The sequence below is a fragment of the Arvicola amphibius genome, chromosome X (genome assembly GCF_903992535.2).
Source record: "Arvicola amphibius chromosome X, mArvAmp1.2, whole genome shotgun sequence".
In the NCBI taxonomy this organism is placed as follows: Eukaryota; Metazoa; Chordata; class Mammalia; order Rodentia; family Cricetidae; genus Arvicola; species Arvicola amphibius.
The window spans coordinates 74,605,256-74,615,458 of record NC_052065.1 but is presented as its reverse complement, the minus strand read 5'-3'; the positions used below and the strand labels follow the sequence as shown (position 1 = coordinate 74,615,458).

At 38.1% G+C, this 10,203-nt stretch overlaps 1 pseudogene; it reads left to right on the top strand.

The window, feature by feature from the left end:
• Nucleotides 1–1,200: 1,200 nt before the first annotated feature.
• On the top strand, nt 1,201–2,853 carry LOC119805521 (annotated as a pseudogene).
• The last annotated feature ends 7,350 nt before the right edge of the window (nt 2,854–10,203 follow it).

Here is a 10,203-nt window from a genome sequence, read left to right as displayed (position 1 = left end):
GCTTTGGGCCTATAGCAAAGCTGTAGGGAAATAGAGCTAGGTGGGGAAAACTAAAACTAATTCTGTGAGAAGGAAGGTGGAAGAAGAAGCCATGGAACCATCGGAATCAGAATCTTTGCCGTTAAGCCACTGCCACCTGGAGATATGCAGATTAACAGAAAACAGTTAAATTAATATAAGAGTTAGCCAGTAAGAAGCTAGAGCTAATGTGCCAAGCAGTGTTTTAATTAATACAGTTTCTGTGTGATTATTTTGGGCTAAGGTAACTAAGCATCCAGAAATCAACATGCTCTCTCCTCCAACAAATTGGCACCCAATGTGGGGCACTAAACTACCACCCTGAGATTGAGTATCATGCTTTATTGACTGAGCTAGACAGGTGGTGGTGGTGCTTGCCTTTAATCCTGCAGCACCGGGTATTCCCAGGTGGTGTCTCATGACAGTACTATCTAGGCCTGACCCTACTTAGCTTCCAAGATCAGACATTCAGGGTGGTATAATGATGTGGGAGGTCCTTTCTGTCTATGTGTTGCTTCTATTGGTTAATGAATAAAGGACTGCTTTGATCATATGGCAGGGAAGAACAGAACTAGCCAGGGAAAGCTAGGCTGTATGCTGGGAGGAAGAAGGGTGGAGTCAGAGAAATACCATGGATCAACAACTGAAGACATGATGAAAAATTGCTGGTAGGCCATGACCTAGTGGTGATGGCACATTCTTTGCAACAATTGGTGCCCACATGGCCAGCTAAATCCACTTAAAACCTAAGAGAGTTTGTAACGAAATTTTAGACACAAACATACAAAGTTTAACACAACTTCTTGTTGTTTGTAGGCAGTGTGCCACAGCTCCTTTGGATGAGAATTTCCTGATTCAGCTGTAGCAGAAAAAGAGCTTCAGTTTTAAAACATGGCTTCCTGAGCTATGTTGCCACCTATGAAGCATTTCCATGGCATTTGTGGACTCGGGTGTTTGTGACTCGGGTCAGGAGGAAAATAGCTGAGACCATGCCTCTGGCTCTGTGCTCCCTCTCTGTAAAGGCTGTGAGATTAGGTCTACTAGGTTTGCACAGGTAGGAGAGCCTGGCGGAGTCCCACTACCATACACAGAGATGTTTCCAGGTTGTGCAGTGCTCTATGTGGCAGATGGATTTCAGTACTATGTCATAACAGACAGATAATTCTCCACATATTCATCAAGATGGAAAACTCAGATTCTAGCGATAAAGGAACTGACCAATCTGCAGCACAGTGCAGAAGGCAAATGGATCGATTGAATCGGGAAGAAGCTTTCTATCGATTTGTAAATAATCTGAGGAGTGGAGAAGACTATCGACTTATGAGAGACAATTTGCTAGGCACCCCATGTCAAAGTACTGAGGAGGAGCTGCTCAGAGGACTACAGCAAATTAACATGGGGCCCCCGCCACAGCAGAGCTCAGAAGAAAATAGTCGTGAAGACTCTTCAGATGACGTGTCCAATGGGGACTCCATAATAGACTGGCCTAACTCTGTCAGCCAGACTGGCAATACAACAAGAAGTGGTCAGAGAGGAAATCAGTTCTTGAGGGCAGTCAGCCAGACTAATACAAACAGCAGTGATTTCAGATTCAGTTTAGAGACAAATGTTAACCTTAATAATGGAAGCCAAACCCCAGAGAATGAAAATGAACCATCTGCTACACGTCTTAGTGTAGAAAACATGGACAGCAGCATCCAAAGCCAAATGGAAAATTCAGCATCTGAGACATCATCTGCCAGATCACCTAGTTCAGAATGCAGTTCTGCTGAAGCATTAACAGAAGTGCCATCCACCAGAGGTCAGAGGAGGGCAAGAAGCTGGAAACCCGAACACCAGTGAAGAACCAGAGTCAGAGCTGAAAGAAGTAGGTCTCTGTACCCAGCAAATGAAATTCCATGAAGATCTCATCACAGCATCTCATCTGAGACTTTTGAGCACCCTTTGGTAAACGAGATCGAGGGAAGTTCTAGAGCCCCTCGCCATGGGACTTTGAGAGAGCAGATAACTGGACCTGAGTTGCTAGGTAGAGGTCTTTTTGCAGCTTCTGGGTCAAGAAATTCTGCCACTCAAGGGACAAGTTCTTCAGACATGTATACCAATGGTGAAGCGGCAGGATCTGGTCAAAGATCTCAAACCATAGAACTTCACATCAGAACAAGAGTTCTGCTGGGAGAATACCAGCAGAGAGATAGTATAGTTAGCAGAACTCAGTCAATGTCTCAGACCCCAAACAACAGGGTCACTTATGAAAGAGAAGATGGAGGTTTTAGAAGCACCTTTACACTTTCTGAACTTGCATTTGGGAGAACATATGTGAGTACTGACGGGTTTTCCACCCTTACCATCTTCAATACTGAATCAAGGGAAACTACATCTGTTCCGATTCAAACCACGTTAAGGCAGAGAACAACAGGTTTTGGTGAGCTTGCATGGAGTGGAAGATGGAGCTCTGGTGCTAACAGCTCTGCTTCCGGCTCCGGCTCCAACCCTGGCTCCAGTTCCAACCGTGAAAGTTGAGAAGGTAACTCAGAGATGTTTGAAGGAGGTAATGAAGGAACCCGACTTTACCCTTTTAAGGACAACCATCAACCGAGAGGACTTACACAAGAACGGATTAATAACTTGGCAATCAGAAGTTTTGGTGAAAATGATGCATTGAAGATATGTACTATTTGCATTACAGAATAAAGGGAAGGCAACAAACTTCGTAAGCTACCTTGCTCCCATGAGTACCACGTCCACTGCATCGACAGCTGGTTATCAGAGGATACCACCTGTCCCATTTGTTGCAGGGCCGTCTTATCTTCTGGGAACAGAGATAGGGTGGTGTAACGAGCACAGAACTCTTGAAGCTGTGTAGCTGGAATAGTGATGGGCAAACGGAAATCACTTGCTTTATCTCCATGTTTTTGAGCGGTGCTTAAATATAAAGTCACAACCTGAATCAAGTCATTGCTTTCTGAGGGAATCGTGTCTTTTCTCTAGTTTCTCTTTCAGGATAGAAAGAATATCTCAGAAGCAACGTTTTAGGACTTTAGTGTTTGATTTCAATACCAGATAATTGCTAACCTGTTACTGATAATTTACCCATGTACACTTGTCATTTTCCTTTTGTTACCACAAGATCTGCCTTATCAGGGGCTCCTTTATCACGATGAGCTCTTTTTAGGTTTCCCAAGCCATAAGAGGGGCATGAAGAAAATTCCCACTCAAGACTAAGTTCCATTATGTGTTTAGTAAGTGATTAATTAAAACTATACCATTCCCAGTTATTGATGCACATTCAGTCACATTCTGAATATTGTTTGTTCACCTTCCAGATTAGGGGATGATGGACATACCACTGTAAATAACACTAAACAGTTAGGATCTTCAAAGTGTATTAACTGTCCTAAGCCCATCACTGTGGCACACAATAGAGTGAACATGGAGTTTCATTGAGATATTTATCTTGTGGAAATATTAAAAAGCCTGTGCTTGTGTAAGTAGAAAAGAATCACATTTGTTTGTTTCAAAAGCTAAAGCTATTTTGTAGAGGCTCAGTACTTTTCCAACGCACTGTTGTATTAACGCACTCAAAATTGTAAAGTACCATGCTTAGAAATGGGAACTGCTTTTTGTGAGCTGGCATAGTAAAACAAACACAACAAACAAATTGTGAAGCTGCTTTTGTAAGTGTGTGGGTGATGAGAGCAGAACATCCCTATATTTAATGTATTTGTGAACAGCTATTGTGACATGGAAAGGAAAGGACTGCGTAGAATCAAACTGTGTTAAAACCCAATGGAAACCATAGATTTTAACTTGGATTTAGGCAGGAAGTGATAGAGGGTAAGAGCACTGCTCTGGAGAATGGAACATTTTCATGATGACAGTGATATAGGCATGAACAGGTTTCCTACAGTGACAGCTACAGCACCTTGACCCAGTATTCATCTTGAATAGATGAAGCAGAAGATCAATAAATTTGGCAGAACTGTCTTTGGTTTAAAAAAACAAACCGCTACCACGTAGCACAAGTAAAACTGATGTTTTTACAATCTGCCCCTCAAAAACACAAGGTGGAGGAAAGAAACTTCTAAACCAATTTTAAAGTAAAGATTTCAGTTGGTACAGATGGGTGTGCTTTTGGAAAAGTCTCGGATTTGCTTGTTTTTGAGAATTATCATGTAAGGTACTAGTGCACACTTGTCAAAATATCATTGCTATATCTAGCAGATCCAACATGCCACATTTAAAAGACATATTCATAAACTAAGATATTATCTTTTATTGACAGTAAGGCATGTTGGGTTATTTGAAATTCCAAATTCTAGTTGTGTTGCACATATTTGAAGATGAGATGGCCAGCTCACATCTATGGACACGCACTTTATTGTTCTTTTTTGGTGGTAAGACTAGAATGTGATAACCCCAGGACGCTTGCCTGGTTTTTCTTTTAAGACTGATTGGGGTTAAGATTAGCCTTGTTGGTTCCCCAGAGAAAGCTGCCAGGCAAGAAGAGAAGCTGGAATGAACAGGCACATCCTTGGCCTTTCACCAAATGAGTTAACTACCCAGATTATCCCGGGATTCTAGAAACTGCTTTACCCAAATCTGCTTACCCTCACTGATACCACCTTAGCAGTACAGATTATTTCAAAGTTCATTCTTACATGTTTTCCTCGGGATATCATTCCTACATAAATGTCAAGGGAATGAAATTGTAAATTTGGTAGTTGTTTACACAGGATATGTACTGCTCTTGCAAGGAAATAATGTCCAAACAAAGCTTCACCTATTTTTTAAATATAAGCAGATTTCACTATTTATGGCTCTTATGTAATACATTTTTATCTTTTTAAAAGAATTATCCAGGTAAACGTCAGGATTCCTTTATATTTGTGGGCCTCCTTGTCACCTTTCTATGGTTTTCAGATCTGCAGAATAGTCCTGATTAACTATAAACAAATACATTTTCCTCTTGGTAAAAATGTTCCATTTTAGGGGTGTTCATTTTCTATAGTTCAAAAACAGCTGCAGCACATTCTAAACATGAAGTTACTGACAACAGGTACCTCTCTGAACTCCCCGAACATATTACTCGTTTGCAAAGTACTAAAGCCAGAGGTAACTGAAGCAGGATGCTGGTTATGAATGCAGATGTTGAAGCTCTTCGGAGACGCTGGAAATCAATCTTCCCATTTCTAGCCTTCAGTAGAATGCACATGTTTTGACGTGCATGTGGACCCTTTCGAATAGCACTTCTATCTCTTGGGTTCTGTAGGATGAATACAAGTATTTTAAGTGGGAGTTGCTTTTTCATTTTACCAAGTCCATGACTATTATATATTACTAGTGTTGCAGACGTTAAAGATAAGGTTGTTTGTATAGGTGTCAGGTGTACATTGAAGAATGAAAATCTTTTTCCTCACCAGTGTCCAAACACCTATTCTTGCAAAAGACTTTACATTTCATTTTGTTTCTTTGCACCTTTTCTTTATTACAGAAAGTTCCTCTCTTTAAGGCCTACTTTGAACTTCATGTAGTAATATTGTTGGAAATTACATTGTTCAAAGCACAGGGGGAAGTGCTAAATTCTGATTTTCCTTGAATATTTCAAATGTTTTCTTTTTAATCTGCTTACTAGTGTGAAGGTTTGCAGTGTTTTGTTTTTATTCCATGCAGCTTACAATGTTGAGATTTATTAGTGCTGAAAACCAAGTTGAACAAGTTAAAAAACGTCAAGCTATTTGCAGTAACACTGAAGAGAGCTGTGTTGGGAAATTGGAACATTTTCCCTGAAAAGAACATGTTAGTTGCACCACTATGTTAATGGAGGTGGCAGTGGGGAGAGGGAGGAGGTTTACATGCTAGTGTTAAAACACGTGATCGTACAATTGAAAAGGAAATGTGCCAGGAGATACTCAGTCTTTAGGGACATGATTATCAGAATCATTCCAAGGTAAGAAAATGCTTAGCTCTGTTATATTAAGCAATGTTGTTTGTTTTTTTTTTTTTTTGTCCTCCTGGATAAACTTTATTTCTGTGCCCAGTATTCTCTGCTTTTGTTAATGTCTTATATTTATGAAGGGTTAACATTTACAGATTTTGTATTTAACTACCTGATTCTATGACTTTAAGTTGGTTCTCCAAATCCTCGTGATAAAGAGGTCAATGTTGCAAATGACTGTTAAAGGCCATTTCTAACTGTTTGCTAGAATGCAGTGGCCCCTTGAAGTTGATCTTGTTTTTTTAAACAGATGGAGGAGATGTTTTTAATTTTTTTGTGAATGGAAATCATTTGCAATCTGCCTTAGTTGATTTTTTTAAAAAATGTTTTTCTGACTGGCTTCCCTGTCACACTCTTACCAAAAGTATGCAGGACATGGAAGCCATGCTTGCTGAGCACTTAGGGTCTTAAGATGGTTCTGATTGTTGCTTTCCAAAGTATTCTCTCTGAACTTTTGTAACAGGCAGAGAGCGCACATGTGAGGGTGTCTGCTTTCCCCTTCAGTACAGTTCACTATGTTTATGATCAAAAACTGTGTTGTAATTGAGTTACCTAGTAAATGGTTATCAGAAAACTGTTCTTACATGTACATTGCTATATCATGCTTCACTTGGCAAGGTCTGAGGAAAGAGTACTTCTAAATCACAGTTTATGCAAATAAAAACAGCTGTGACCTCAAAGAACAACAGAAAATTTACCTTGATACTTAGATCCATTGCCAAAGTTAATATCATTTGTGTCAGTGACTGAAGCTAAATAAGCTGTTTCCAGCAATGCCTGTATAGCAGTGTTGAGAAAAACCAGGATTTATATTAAGAATTCCAGGAGGCCAAGCTGTTTCCAGTAGACCTGGTGACCCATATGTATGACCCCAGCCCGCAGAGGCACAGGCAGCAGAAGCCTGCTTATCCTATATAGCCAGATGTCTCAAAACAAAAATAAACGCAAAAATTTTTCAAGGGCCACATTTGGTATTGGGTGTAGCTAGCATACCTATAGGAGACTCTGGGTTCCATTTCAGCACTGACAATCATTTAAAAAAGTAAACAAATGATACCAGTATTTGTCTACTAGGTCTGGATGCATCATTTCATTCCTTTACCAGATGTGAGTAACATTAAAATAGCCTCATGGTCAATTTAACAGTCCATAAATACTGAAGTCATAGGACTTCACTCTTTTCCTTTCATGATTTTATTGAATTAAAAATATCCAGCCGATGGAACAAGCATAGAACCAAACTAGTCCCTCTGAATGTGGTTGACAGTTGCATGGCTGGAGCAGACTGAGGAGCCACTAGCAATGGCACCAGGATTTATCTCTACTACATGTATTGGATTTTGGGATCCTATTCTCTTTGGATGTATACCTTGCTCAGCCTAGATATAGTAGGGAGGGCCTTGCACCCTCCACAAATCAAAATGCCTTACCATCTCTTAGGATTAGATGGGGGTGGGGTAGGAGGGTGTAAGGAGGGAATAGGAGGAGGTGAGGGAGTGAAAATTTCGATTGGTATTTTTTTTAAATCTAATAATTTTTTTTAAAAAGATTTAAAAACTACCCAGCCAACTTAGGAAGAATGCTTAGCATGTGTAAAGTCCTTCATTCTAGTCCCAGCATTGCAATCCCAGATAAAGCCACTTCTGTTTGGTTGCTTGTTGTTTTCCCCTTGGGCAGGATCTCCTGTAGTTCATGCTTGCTTTGAACTCTCTGTCTATGGAGTCTGTGATGACTTCAAAATCCTGATTTCATGCTTCCATCTTTAAACTACTGGAATTACAGGCACACACCCTGCCTTAAGATTAATATTTTAGGAGTAAAGTGAAACTGATAGTTCAGGACAAGGCAAATCATATTTTTAAATTCATTTACTTTTATTTCCTCTGCATTCTCATTTTGCCTGCATATATATTTGTATGGGGCTGTGAGATAACCTGGAACTAAATTGCAAACCGTTGTCAGCTGCCACCCGAGTGCTGTTAATTAAACTTGGGCCCTCTGGAGGAGCAGCCAGTGTGCTTAAACATGGAGCCATCTCTCCAGTCTAGAAATGGCAATTTTGGATAAATTTTGTTTTATATTTTATGTATGAGTGCTCTACATATAGTCTTTTATTTATTCATTCTTTCTTTCACTCGTTTATTTCTTTATTATTTATTATGTATAAAATGTTCTACTTGTATGTCTGCCTGTTGGCCAGAAGAGGGCACCAGACCTCATAACCCTAATCCTCTAGAGTCAAGTTTCTTGCCAACCCTAAAATGGCTCCCTTAATTAATATATATACTTCCCTGCTCCCATATCCACCCTTCCTTTATCCCAACCATCCCATTCCCCCAAGCTCTCCTCATCCTTGTGCCATTTCCCTTTCTCGCTCTGCACACCGATCCCTAGGCCTGTATGCACCCCATCTAATAAACTCCTAAACTGGTTTGTTTGGGTCTCTTGTTTCCTTCTCACTTGCGCCAGGTAATTTCAGTGATTCTTTATGATACAGGGAAAACAATTATTAAGAATAAACTTTATCAAAACCAGAGAATTAATAATTTTCATCCAGTTGTTATATATTCTTGCTCATTTTGTCACTATAGATACCTTTAGAGGGGTCATCTTTCTCAGTTACCTTTCTCAGTTACATCTATCTGAAATAGGGGAAAATAGCTTTGAATTACTTCATTGTTCCAAAAGTGTTGTTTGATTATTTTGCTTAAAACCCCATTTGCTATCATCTTGCAAATTATTTGAGAGGAAGAAGTGATTCTATTTATCTTTACCTCCCCAGGGACCAGAATGATATTTGACATGAGCTCAATATTTTACATGGAAGCCTGAGTAAATTAGCAAATTTTATATGCATTTAAACTTGAGCAGTAATGTTGAAATTGAACATCTAGTTCTTTCTGCATATGAACATTACAATGGAAATTCTTCCTGAGAAATCAAGAGTAACAAGAACAATATTAAACTTTCTATAAAAAAGATAACATTTGTTATCTAAAAATGCAATTGCATAAAGTATATTAAAACATTCTTGGAGTTTTTCAATTTAGGAAGACACAAATTTGTAAAAGTAAAATAGAAACATAAAAGAGAAATTACAGATACTTACAACAAAATATAGGGTTCTTTATTTGAGTTTTATAGTTAAGCTACTTTTATTGAAATTACAAATGGCATCTGTAATAATTAAACATAAAAATAGTCAAAAGGAAAGTATTATATATTTTAAGGATCTGAGTTTATAACAATCTGTCAATTTTAGTATTAAATATTTTTCAAGACTGTTCAATGAGTAAACAAAGTAGCTATGTTCACTTAAATTATTGACATTGTAATTAAAAAGCAAAAGTTAAAATGACCATGGATTATTAAAAAAACAAAAACAAAAGGAAAAGGAAAAGAAAAAGAAAATATATCTTGCAACGGAATATAACAGGTTTTAGTAAACTGGAAACTTTGTTAATGTTAATTCATATGTTTTAAGAGAGTTTGAAAGTTATTTTCTGCACAGTCTGTGTAAATTTCTAGAGTGAATTTAATTTATTTCACCTTTTAAAAAATTTTCACCTACTTCCAAACAACAATTTTTAGATATATTCCACTCTCCCAAATTATTTGGTTTAAGTTGGTTAATATTTTTTATACTTTCTGTTAAAACTTACCTGTAAAATCATATATTAAATGTACTTTATTTAAACTTACATTCAACTTTTAGCTTTAAATTAATGATTTGGAAAATGCCCTTGAGTTTGTATTATAAAATGTATCTCTAAGAGATTATTGATAACAGTTCAGGAGCTGTTTTTTTATATTTATAGAAAAAAAGTCACTCTTCTTTTAAATTCAGATATTTGTGACTTTAAATCACTCATTCATAAATCCGACAAATCAGCTTAAAATTTTGAAGAAAATAAATAGAAAATTTTCTACAAAGTAAGAATGTGAAGTGTACCATCCATAAATCTTAATTCATTATTGAAACAGAGTCATGGTCTATAGTATAGGCAGCCCTTAACTAATATGTTGCATACAGAGTGACACTGAACATAAGGCCATTTTCCTTCCTCTGCCTTTTGAAGTCTGTGCCACTGTCCTGGGCAGTGTGTTTTTTGTTTTGCTCTGGTAATCAGTCTAGTCTTAAACAGGCTTAAAATTTGTTTTACCTAGACCCAAGCTAGCCTTGAATTATT